Consider the following 13,176-nt stretch of genomic DNA (forward strand, 5'->3'; position numbering starts at 1 on the left):
GTCTTTCTAGGAAGAATTAAATTTGACACCAGTTTTCTTCTTACTGGACCTGGGAATCCTAAACTTGTGTTCAGATTATTTTGGTAAATTTGGATTGGCCCATGTTAGGGCTCACAGATAAACCCAATAAGTATAAAGATGTCCCTGTCCTTCATCAATTAAAATTATATGTCCTATGATATACATTACCCATTTAGTTATTTTTGTCCAGGTTGACATGTCTGGGTTTTATTCTCTTCGAGGGAATCCAAACCAAGGTTCTGTCATCTGCAATGACAAGAGCAAATCCCCTACCCCACACCTTTACCATTCCTGGTTTCCATAAATCATCTTTAACATCTTTCCAATAGATTGGCTGCAGCTGGAGTTCTGTTTGGGATATATCATTTTTCTTTTCCAAATTGCTAAAATGTTGTTCTGCTGGAGTCTGTGATGAATTATCATAAATGTTTAAAAAATTTAAAGTAAACAGTGGTTTCATTAATTGATCTTTTGGTGTACATATTTTCATAACATCATCCTGATCATCATCTCCCCCTTTTTGTTTCAAAAGCATAGACTTTAGCATCTGGTTTGCTCACTTAATAATTCCTTGCCTTGAGGGATTATGTGGAATTCCTGTGATATGAGTAATATTAAAACTAGTACAAAATTTATGAAATTGTTTTCCTGTATCAGCAGAACCATTGCCATTTTATTAGATAACAGCAAAAGCATTAAGTAAATGTGATCAAACATGGCAGAAAAGTTCTCCATATTGTGAGGTAGACCAGATGAGATGAGAAAAAGTGTCTATGATACTGCATTTTACCAAAATGTGAAATATGAATAATATCCATTTGCCATAATTCATTTGCTTTTTGACCTCAAAGATTAACCTCTGATGCAAATGGGAGTGCATTTAAAGTTCCACAGATTTGAGAAGTCCTAACAATGTCCTGAGTTTGCTGTTTAGATAAAGATGGAAATTTCTTTCGCAGCCCTTTGCTATTGATATCAGTCAATTTGTGAAGTGTTGTGGGATTTTGAATTAAACTCACAAGACTATCCTGCTTGCTGATTTTGTAATGACAGAGGACCTGGAAGATTAGTATGAGCTCTTTATATCCACGATAAAAAGAGGATTAATTTGACTTCTGACTAATGTTTGTAAGTGTAAAAACATTCAGGAGAGTTCATCTCTTTCAAACAAAGAAGCTGTCTCAATGTGAGTAACTGTTTGGCAAACATATTCAAAATCAGAAACAATATCAAGAGATTGTGGAAAACTTTGCAATACTTGAATTACAGCTGCTAATTCAGTAAGCTGGGCTGAGGTATAAGGCATTTTCTAACTTGTTTTCCACTGGGGTGACATATGCAGCCTTCCCATTAATATTATCATTGGTAAAGACAGTAATAGCTAGCGGGGAAGCTGGAACTATTTTAGGCAAAATCCATTGTGTTCATTTTTAAAAATTGTAAAAGTTTTGACATAGCAAATGATTATTCATTTGTCCTTTAAAGTCACTTAATGCTATTTGCCAAAAGGTATTGAAAATATATAGACTTTGAACCTCTTCCTTTGTGAGATTACACACTATGCGATTAGGATCATGACCTCTTAATTGATAATATCTTTGGTGACCTTTGGCTATTAAAGAAATAATCTTTTGCAAATATGTATTTAAACATTTTTGTCAATTGTTTGGTAAAAAAATCCATTTTAAAACACCATCTTGCTAAAATAGGCCTGTGGGAGATTGCAAGTAAAGAAAATAATAAAATCAACAGGCTTTTTTAGATCTATTTGAACAAGCTGTCCTTTTTTGATGCATTGTTCAATTAATTGTAACTCTCATTCAGCTGCAGCTGTTAACTGCCTTTTGCTTAATAAATCAGAATCTCCTTGTAAAATATCAAACAAGTTTTGTAACATATAATTAGGAATCCCTAAAGTAGCAGGTAGCAAAAATGAAAGCAGAGTGTCAATAGTGACGTGTACCCATAGTAAATAACCAGATTTTTAAAATTGAATTCATTGGATTGATTTAAAAGAAATGCAGGAATGTGGATTCTTTATAACTGGTTGTGCGTTTTTGCTAATTTTAAATATAAATATATTGCATGCAGTTTTTATGGTATTTTCTCACAATAGTGGCCAAATTTCAATTTGCTTACATGACCGGGCCCAGTTGGGTCCTCTGGGAACTGGCTAGGGACCAAGAGGAGCTTCCTGGGACCTAGATATCTTTATTAAAGTACACCTCCTTCTGGGGGGATAGCCAGTCCTTCCAGCTAGAATGTACATTTTAATTATTCCTTACCAAGGTCATGTGATAGCAACATCAGTTGCATGTAATGGGAACATCAGATGAAAAAAAGACTCCATAAGTATATTTTTTCCTTGCATTCAGCCCTCAAATCTGATCTGCTCCCAAAATAAGCCATGGTTATTTTAGGATAAATTTAGTTTATACATATGTAGTTTATATAAAGACTGGACAAAGCCTTAAGATATTTTGGCTTAAAGGAATATAGGTATTTATATGATCTGAATATGATTTATCCAGTAATAGATTCATTTATAGTCATAGTATTTAGATTAATAGATTAAGCCACCTGGTTTAGGGCAAGAAAAGAAGCAGTTTTTGCCAGTATAATGATACCCAGGAGAAAATCAGCATTTTTTATACAGATAACAACATGATAAAAGTTAACATAAGTTATTTTGATAAAACACAGACTCTTTGCTTTTTAACTAATTATTTAGAATTTTTTTTATATCTTTTCATTAGAACAGGCTAAGAGTCCAAGAAAACATTGTCATTTTAGACTCATTAAATCTTTCTTGATTTTAACCATAATTTCTATTTTTTACAAACCCTCAGCACTTATTATATTAGTTTAGGTTTGTCATTTAGTAACAGTTACTCATTTTAGGATAAAACTATTCTGTTTTCCTATTAATAAAAATACATCTTTCATATTTTTAATACTTAAATCATTACTTTGAACAAATATTTTACCACATATAATTACCATCAAAATTACATTTTTTAGAATAATGTTAAATACTTAAAATACTTTAATTAATGTTTCAAATATGCATTAACTATCAATATATAGTTTTTAACAAGAATTTTTCATTTTAAGGTTCTTAAACTATATTTCTTTTTAAAATATGAGTAGGAGCTAAACTCATGGCCAGTTTCCAAATTGCTGTTTGTAAAAGGAGATGGGGTTACTATTCCCATTCTTTGTCACAAGGTTTTATTTGTAGCATAGGTATAATTTCAGTAGAATAATTATTTAGATTAAACTAAGGTAACTTAACAGAACACTTTGAGTCAGAACTACAATCCTGAATTGCATATCCCTTAGGGGACTGATCTATTATAATTCTACAGGAACCATTAATTAGTACTGACTTTTGCTTGGCATGGCATTGTTCCTATTGAATATTTTCTGACTCAGGTGTATATGAATTTTTATATAAAAGTAGCTCATATTGATGTAAAATTTTTATAATTATGCATCCCATCTTAAGTTATTTATTTGCTTTCCTTTTCCCTTGCCTCAGGTTTACACTTCTGTGTTTCTATTTTGAAGTTTTTTTTTTGTTTTTTTTTTAAGAAATCTTGAAGAAGCTTTTTTAACCTCTTTTTCCCAACTAGAGTTACCTTGTCCCTGGCTATTATTTCCTGGCTGTGTCATCTTTATGCTATTAACTCTTCCCCTTTACTATTTTCTTCCTAACAACAAGAACACAGTTTCTTTATTTTTCCTAAACTCCCTTCTGTTATTGCCCCATGTGGCCTCACTGTATTGTCATGGAAAACTGTTTTCAATTCAGAACTTTCTTCACTCCTTTTCCCTCAATGTCTCCCATCTCACTATGGGGAGTCTGCTTTAAACTCTTCTCTGCTTTATCCACAAAGTCTTTTTTCCTTTAAAATACAAAATAACTCAAACTTTATTAGAACCTTATTTTAGTAATGACACCCTGATGATGTTTTCAGCACATAAACATACAAACATACATACATACATACTCCATACTTCTCCAGCCGCCTATTATAATTACCCGTTACCCTGATGATCCAAGGAAAATGCTTACTTTACCAATATGACTCAAGTCCTCTTCTATCAGCTGGACACACATGCCTCTAATGAGACTTTTCCTTGGTTCCTTAATATTGATTTGGAGTCTTCTTCTTCGAGCCCCACATTGGGTGCCAAATGTTGCTTCCTGTTTGAACAGAGCTCGAAGGATATTAAGGAATGATGAGAAAGAAAGGAAGAAGGAGAGAAAGAAAGACACAGACGGGCTCAGAGGGTCTGAAGCTTGAGTTTACTTCAGACAGACTTCAGACAATTTTATTCTTAACCAGATCCTGGTTATATACCACAGGATGACAATAGGCATGCATGCATTTCCTGAGGGAACAAAGTTCTTATCTTTCAGTGTTCTTCCTTCGTACTTAAAATAACCATTTGGGGTAAACAAACATTCTCTTCCTCCTAAACTATCTTACATAAATCAGATAACATAAAGCAGCTTACTGCTGCCACCACCCTAATGCCATCTACTCCCAAGTAGTTCCGCAGGTCTTATGTTAATCCTCTCTCCTACAGCCCATTTGGATTTTTTCTATTTGGAGTTCATTGGGATTCTTTGATTTGCACATTTATGTCTTTGCATGGGTTGGGATGTTTTCCCCATCATCTCCTCAACTGATCTTCCTAACCTTTATTCTTCTCTTCTCCTTCCTGAACTGCAGTGTTTATTATATTTGTGTGTTTTGTTTTGTCCATCATTTCTCTGAGATCCATTTCAAATTTTTCCATCTTTTTTGCCATTTGCTCTTTTCTGTGTTCATGATCAGTTGTCCTGTCCTCTAGTTCACTTGTTCTTTCTTCTGCCTCTTAAAATCTGCTGTTGGGGCTCTAATATATTTTTTTTATCTGGTCTAAGGTATCTTTAATCTTTGTGATACCTGGTAGTTTTCTGTTGATTCTTTTTCTAATTCCTCTTTATGCTCTTCTAGTGTCTTCTTGATCTCATTTATGTCAATAACCAACCCATTGATTTTATTTAGTAGAGCTATATGAACATCTTTGATTAGTTGTTCCAAAATCTGTGTCTCCTCTGCTGTTTTAATTTGGTCATTAGGCTTGGGCTATATCTGTCTGTGTCTTCATGTGCTGTATGACTTCTGTTGCCTTTAAGACATGTAAACATCTTGACAGGATTATTTTGTAAGTAGGTAGGGATCATGGGTATCAAAGTTTGGGGTATGGGTCACAGAGGTTGGGGCACAGGGAAAGCAGATCATGGGTGTGTCCTTAAGCAGTAGAAGGGATCCACAGAGGTTGGGATGTGGATGTGTGAGTGTTCAGGGGTGGTGCAGAGGTCCTTGGTGTTGTGGGATGTGGGTCAGGAGTGGGTGATGTTAGGTGGGTGGGGCCCTGGCATGGGTGACTAGTGGAAAAAGGGTGATGCAGGGGTGCACATATGTGCAGGGCAGGACTATGTGGCACAGATGTGCACATGAGCATCTGCCAGGTGTGGGAGCAGGGCACTTGTGCCAGGGGCTGGGACAAGGGTGTGCGTGTGCATGGAGCAGGGACTGTGGGGTGCAGTTGCCAAGAGATCAGTGCACAGATGCATACATGCCCAGTGGGGTGGATGTGGCTGTGCATGTGTGGTGGGTGGGGCCCTTGTGTGCACATGTGCAGAGCTCAGGGCCAGTGGAGCTGGCTTGTGCCAGCATGGGCCAGAGGTGGGTCTTGCCCTGATGCACAGGTCAGTGCTTGCTCAGAGATGGGAAGGCCTGTCCTGGGTACACATGTGCACATGAGCAAGCATGGGAGAGTCAGATGCTGCTGGATGCATGCACAGAGCTCAGGGGGCACAAGATGGGGTTGTGCAATTATACAGATTGAGAGTGGATGTGGTCTGAGTATGAAGGTGAATGCCTGAGTCCAGATACACAGGTGATTGCCTACAGGGGGCATTGAGGTTGTGGAGGGATCAAGGGTCTGGGTGTGGGTATGCAGTTCTTGGAATGGGTGGGGTAAGCTTGTGCACATGCATGCTGGCTGGGGCAGGCATGTGTGCATGTGTGGGTGTGAGTGTGTGGCAGGGATGCAGGTGGGGGTCAGGGTGGGGGTACTTGGAGCACAGTAGAGGGGACAGTGATAGGATTCAAATGTGTGGGTTGTGCGGAGAATCATGAGACACAGGGTGCTGTTGGCATGCATGAGTGTAGTGTGTTCAAGGAATGTGGCTTGGCTTACTTCCCTGTCCTTGTCTCCCTGTCTGTGTACCCCTGAGGGCTCTGGGCCTCCATTTGGAAAGAGGCACATTAGGCTCTTTGCACTAGTGGGATGGTCTCAGCTTCCATACAATTGAATTCTTCAGCTTTTGCAGCCTGGGCCTCTATATGTGGTGTAGAAGACCCTAGCAGGTCACTTACACCCTGGAATTGCTGTTCCAGTCATTTTTCTATCACTTCTCTAGCTGTTACGTGGAGCAGGGGTGAACTCGACCTATCCTGTTCTGCCATCTTGCCAGAATTCTTCTAAAATTTCATTTCTTAACAGTTCAAAATTTGGAAAATTTAAACTGAGATGAAGGGATAAAATAGTATTTACATTTGGGAGGGGCCATGTTTGGTGGTGTCTTCCTCTGTATAGGTAATATTCTGGTTCCTGATGTGAATTATTGTGAATGAAAGTATTGCTTCATGAAAGTCATTTAGCTTAAATATCATCATTTATGAGCATTATGGATATAATTTAATACCAAGTTTATTTTAAAACTTATAATTGGATAATTTTTATTCTGAACAAGGTGTAATAAGGACTGATTAAGGACTTTGGTACTCAAGATTACTCAGCAGAAGTTCCTTATAAGTTTTTCCCTAATCGTCTATGTTTACCAACCTGAGAACTAGAAGAAGCCCCTCCCAGATGCTGTGTGTGCAGACATAAAATAGTCTGAACAAAATCTGGTAGTCCTTAATACCTTTAAAAGATGGAGGTGATAAACATGTGGGTGATTGGTTCAGCCTAGCAGGCCCAAATGCTTTAACCCTACACGCCTGTTCACAAGGCAAACACCAAGATAAATATCCACATCCTCTCCCTCATCTCAATGACCACTGCAACAAGAGTTGTTGGGTGGACACTGTCTTCTACCACCACTCCTTTGCAATAACATGATGGATTCATTCCCCTGAACAGCCTGTAACTTCCATCATCTCTACAGTAAGGAAGAAGAACCTTTCCTACATGCAGCAGAACTGTGACTTCCACCCCTCTAGAGTAAATAGGATGGGCCCTTCCCTGGGGTACTTGCAGGCAGAATACTCTTTTGTTGCTGTCATGACTAGCAAGTTTTGTTCCTCCCACTCCCAATTCTAATAAGGCTGTGAAATTGAGACTTATCACATGGATAAATACATATGTGGAAGACAAAAATAGCACTGTAGAGGCTTTATAGATTAAATTGCCACAAATGAAATAATGACTGAGGATGGAGGTGAGGAAGCATCTTGAGATGTGCATGACGAAGTACAAGAGCAGGAGTAGTGGACAAATAAGACAGATTAAATCAACTGCCCTCAAGTAATACTAAACAAAACAGGGCACTGAATTGGGAGTCTTAAGGCTTACCAGCCAGCTGTGAGGAATTGTTGAACTTCACTCTGATTATTGAAGGTGAAACATGGGTGGCCTCCAAAAATTGTAAGCAATTTATTTTCATGGGGCCTTGTGCACCCTTGGTTTTGTACTTCCTGTGTGAAGGTCAGGCATTGGCTTGTCATCCTTTTGAATCATTCTGCCTTGCACAGTAGGAATGGTTAACAAAGAGCTTCAAATGAATCAGAGAAACCAACAAAGTGACCTATTTACGGGAAAATTCACCAAGAGCCATGGTGGCTTAGAAAAGAAGCATGGGTTTCTAAGAAACAATTCTGCTTGGCATTTCTACACACCTTGTGACAGCTCTTATCTTGGATTGCCTTGGAAGATAGAAATAGCATCTCCCTTTTTGGTAGAAGACATAATTATGTGATGACCAGAATATTAAAAACAATGTTTGCCAGTGGACAGAATTAGGTAGGTTGTAGGCAGTGCTTAAAAGACTGGAAAATTTGCTAAACTGGGAGATCCTCATTTGAGACTCAGGCTTTTCATGTGTGCAACATCAACTAGGACCCCCTCCAACTAGAGCACCATAGGATTTGTGGAAAAGGGGAACTGATGAGAATATGTTGTCCATGCTGCCCTCTGTGCAGGGGATAATAAAGTCCTTTGTCTCTGACCTTGGTGTCTTGGTTCCTCATTATCTACAAAAAAGGAGAGAGGGTAACCTGCTATATTGCAAGTAGAGTAAAATTTTAGACTCTCTCAGTTTTTGATATTAGAATAAATTTGGCAAATTTATTGAGAAAGACAAATATGAAATGGTTCAAATAAGATAAAATTTGGTTTTCTCTCTCATTTAAATATTCAGGCTAATATCCTGAAACTGTTGCATAAGTTCATTGTGTCTTGTTTGCAATAGTCATCCCCAGTGCATTTGTTAATTTTCATGGCTCAGGATGGTATATTTTCACATGTACATTAAATGTAAGAGGGTAATAAAAAGAAAGAGGAGAGCAAACCCCTTTGATCACAGGGCAATCACTAGAAATTAAACAAATTATTGCTATTTACATACATTGTCCAAAACAAATCATAGAGCTACAGCAAGTTGAAAGGAAGGCTGGGGTAATGAATCTTGATTCTGGTTAGTCCTATATGTAATTGGATAATCTATTAATATGGAAGAATTGGAGAATACTTAATTATTCTGAAATATTATTTTTGATCCACTAGAGAATATCATAAAGACAGTTTGCAGAAAGGAAGTTAAAGGCTACATAGGATATGAAATGTTAACTGTGACTAGGGAATTCATAATTTATTATTAACTAATAATAGCACTATAATTAATAATAGCACTAATTAATAATAATGTAAGGTACAACTTTGTCTCTGACAAGAAATGCACTCCACCTCATAGTCTCACTTTTTATTCCTATCTGAAATAACTTGTCATCTATTCTGCTTCCAAATCCTTTTCTATGTATCTAACATTTCATAACAGGCATATGTGAGAGGCCGGACATGTATTAGGGAAAGCTATACAGAATTCTCTGGAGGAATAATTAAAAGAAGTAGGCTATAGATAGATATATTACTATATACAATATATACATATATTCTAAAATTATTTAGTGCCCACAGAGAACATTTTTATGTCATACAAATGGGCAATCTGTGGGGAAATGATGTTCCTGGAACTCAAATCCCTCTGAGAATTCTTTGTTATCGTTAATAATTTTCCTGCAAGGTACAGAAAGAGACAAATACTCCATGGGATCAAGAGTTGTTTAATTTTTATACGGCACTTTGTGTTATACTCATGAATGTATTCAACACATAAATAAATTATAGTGAAAGAGAAATTTCAATACAGCAGCCTAAAAACCTGAAAAAGTATTTCTAATCACAACTTTACTGAGATTTCCATTTAAACAATTGTTGGGTAGGACTTGGTCCTTGTAGAGAGGAATAGAGTATCAGTGTGCTCCTTCAGCATGATGATAAGAGAGCTAAACATCGAAGAGCAAATCATTTTGCCTGAGGAAATGCATGTATATCTTCTTAAAGAGCTGTTTGCGGTCTAAACACATTTGGCAGGTTGCTTTATGAATACAAAGATGAAAAAAAATATGTATTTCTACAATTAAAAGGTGATATTTTCTGTTAAATATATATATTTTTTAATGTATTTATTAATTAAAAAAATTAACAAACCAAATAAAACACCATGTTAAATATATTTTAATCTGTTTGGTTCTTTAAAACATTAACCTTTTCTCCAGCCTTTTAAATTCTGATTAAAGAAAATAGTTAAAAATTAAAGATAGAGTAAACTGATCATTTAGCATTGAAAAGCTTTTTTAAAAGGAAGCCGTTATTCAAAATATCTAATGTGATTAAACATCATTGCATTTGTAGGTCTGACTTCTAATGGTTTCACAATAAGAATTTTGTTGTTTTCTTTTAAATGTTGTGTTAGGATATAGATGGTGCTTGTGATTGCTAAGGTTAGACAAAGTAATGAGTTGACATGATACAATTCTGGTGTAGATGTTTTAGATATATTCATTCCTACAATTGCACAATGTAATTTATGCAACTGAGAAAAAATCATAATAGATTATTTCATAATTATTTGACTATGAAAGAAATGCCCAGGAAAAAAATCTCTTTTTTTAAACTCATATATGTTTGCATTATTAATACACATGATTTGGATAGCTGATCTTTAATTATTGCTTCCTCTGCTAGGGATAGCCTGTCTTATCTAGGATCTAACTTATAGCCTACCTTTTCATCTTGTGAATCATCTAGATAATATTACAGTTACCTATCCTTTGTCCTCATATATTTATTGTCTTTATATACAAGTCCTTTTAAATAATAAAGTATGTTTTAGAGGTTGTAAATAATTCTCTTAATATCTTGAAGACAAAATATAATTTCTTAAATGTGTTTGCTGATGAAATTATTGAGGAAAGAGACTTTGTAGAGCTGTGTCATTTTTTTTTTTAATGCTGACTTTTTTGTTGGGTGGAAGTGGGAAAGCAGCTGTGTGACAACAGAAAAGACCAAATAAAATTGACCTATGTCCCATATTCACTTATCTGAACTCAAATACTGTTAGACATGAAATAAATGAGAAAGGAATCAGAAACTTGAGTTTGACTAGTTGAATAAAATGTTTTGAGGTACTGTCTTTGGTTACTGACCAGGGTTGGCGTGTGTTTGCAGCATATGTGTGTGTGTGCATGCATGCTAGATACAAAATATGGCCTGATGTACTTATAATGAGGAGTATAATTTTGATTCAAACATGCAACTTTCTTTAATTGATCAGGAAACGTAAGAGGATATCCCAATTCTTGCTTATTATCTAGAGAGAAAAGCATTTTTCTTTGTTTATAGGACCTTCTATGTTATTCATATAAAAATAACCCACAGTTAAAACTACTATGTGGTTTATTCCTTGGTGTAAATGTGGATTAAGTTTTAATTCTATATCCAGATACTCTGGAAATGCAATCTATTTTTTTCTTACCAGAATAACTCTGTAAAACTTAAATGAGTATTGTATTACTGTATCTGAGCATTGCTTTGTAAACTGTAGCTTTAACACTGCTGTTTACATAGGGATCATCATGTGTTCTTTTTTTTCTTATCTTTCTATTCAGACTTGATAGAATTTCCAGAACAGTAATGGGAAACCATACAAGAGTGACCATGTTTATCCTAGCAGGTTTGACTGATGACCCACAATTGAAAGTTGTATTATTTACCTTCCTGCTTGTTACCTACTTGCTCAGCATCACAGGCAATCTAATCATCATCACACTCACCCTGCTGGATGCTCACCTTAAGACAACCATGTATTTTTTCCTTAGGAATTTTTGCCTCTTAGAAATCTCTTATACTACTACATGCATCCCTAAATTGCTGGTTACAATGGCAACTGGGGACAAAACCATTTCCTATAACTGTTGTGTCATTCGAGTTTTTTTTGCCTTCTTTCTGGGAGCATCTGAATTTTACCTGCTGGCGGCCATGTCCTATGACCGCTACGTTGCCATCTGTAAGCCCTTGCACTACACGACCATCACGAGTATCAAAGTCTGAGTACAGCTTGTCCTCAATTGTTGGTTCTCTGGGTTCTTTTCCATCTTTCCATGTCTTATCATGGGTCTAAACCTTGACTTCCGTGCCTCCAACACTGTTGATCATTTCTATTGTGACGCTACCCCCTTGCTGCAGATCTCCTGCTCAGACATCTGGATCATCGATAGGATTGCTTTCATTTCAGCTTTAGTGACATTCCTGGTCACGTTGGTGATGGTGATACTATCTTACACCTACATTACATTGACGATCTTAAAAATTCCTTCAACCAAACAGAGGAAAAAGGCATTTTCCACGTGTTCCTCCCACGATTGTGATCTCCATTTCTTATGCAGCTGCAATTTTATGTATGTTAAACCCTTAGTACAACAAAGAACTTCTTTTTCCAAGGGAATTGCAGTACTCAATACCTCAGTTGCCCCACTTTTGAATCCTTTCATCTACACTCTAAAGAACCAATAAGCAAAAAAAGCCTTCATGCATATGGTACAAAGGGTTGTCTCTTTGTCAAAGAAATGAATGTACTGTTGCAATATATAAAGAGCATGGAAAAATATTATCAATTTTCATTAATAGTTTCCAGTACATAGCTTCTATCTTTTTTACTTTTTCCATTTCTTTGATATTCATCTTTATCTCTTTTCAAGCTGCATTTTCATAAGTCTTTGTTACAAAGAAAATAATCTTTCTTTTGGTCTTCTTTAGACATTCCTTTTCTCATTTCACTTCCTTTCCTTAGCTATCTGGAGGAAATGAATCTAAAGTTTTTCAATTTGTCTTTTTTGTCTTTAGGTATATCTAGTTAGTTAAAGACCTAAAATGTTTTCATTTAATATATCACATAATGCAAAGTTTGCAATACTATTCTGTACTTAATATGCTGTTACTGGCAATCAATGACAACACATTTGGATTAATCTTTTTGACATCTATGTCCTGAAACCAATTTATTGGTGCATATTACAGGAAAGAAAATTTTGTAATGGCAGATATTAGCCATCATCTTTGGAAATGTTTATTTATTTAAAAAATCTGTGAATGCAGCCTCAAAGTACAGTTTATAGAAATTAGTTATTTAGTTTGTATGCAAGAGATATTTACATTAACATGTGTTTGAATTATAGTTGAGAGAAATTTATCTTATTTGCTTATTTAAAAATTAGTATTGTAATCACCATGTAATTGATTTTTCCATATCACAAAAAACACTCTCTAATTAATTTGGGATTCTTATGAAGCTTACTTAAAATTGAATGGTAAATGAGTGCTTTAAATGATGAAAAAATGCTTGCCACTGTATTTATTCTTCTCAAAATTATTTTAGAATTCAAATTGTAGGAATTAATTCAGTTCTAAGAAAAGATTTTCTAACGGTATGCCAGAGTCTATTAGGGGACTCTGAAGTTAATTGCTTTGAAA

The 13,176-nt window shown here is 35.8% G+C and overlaps 1 pseudogene; it reads left to right on the forward strand.

Annotated features, from left to right (window-relative positions):
* The first annotated feature begins 11,340 nt into the window (after nt 1–11,340).
* On the forward strand, nt 11,341–12,276 carry LOC143690018 (olfactory receptor 6C74-like; annotated as a pseudogene).
* The last annotated feature ends 900 nt before the right edge of the window (nt 12,277–13,176 follow it).

Source organism: Tamandua tetradactyla, chromosome 7 (genome assembly GCF_023851605.1).
Source record: "Tamandua tetradactyla isolate mTamTet1 chromosome 7, mTamTet1.pri, whole genome shotgun sequence".
Lineage (NCBI taxonomy): Eukaryota > Metazoa > Chordata > Mammalia > Pilosa > Myrmecophagidae > Tamandua > Tamandua tetradactyla.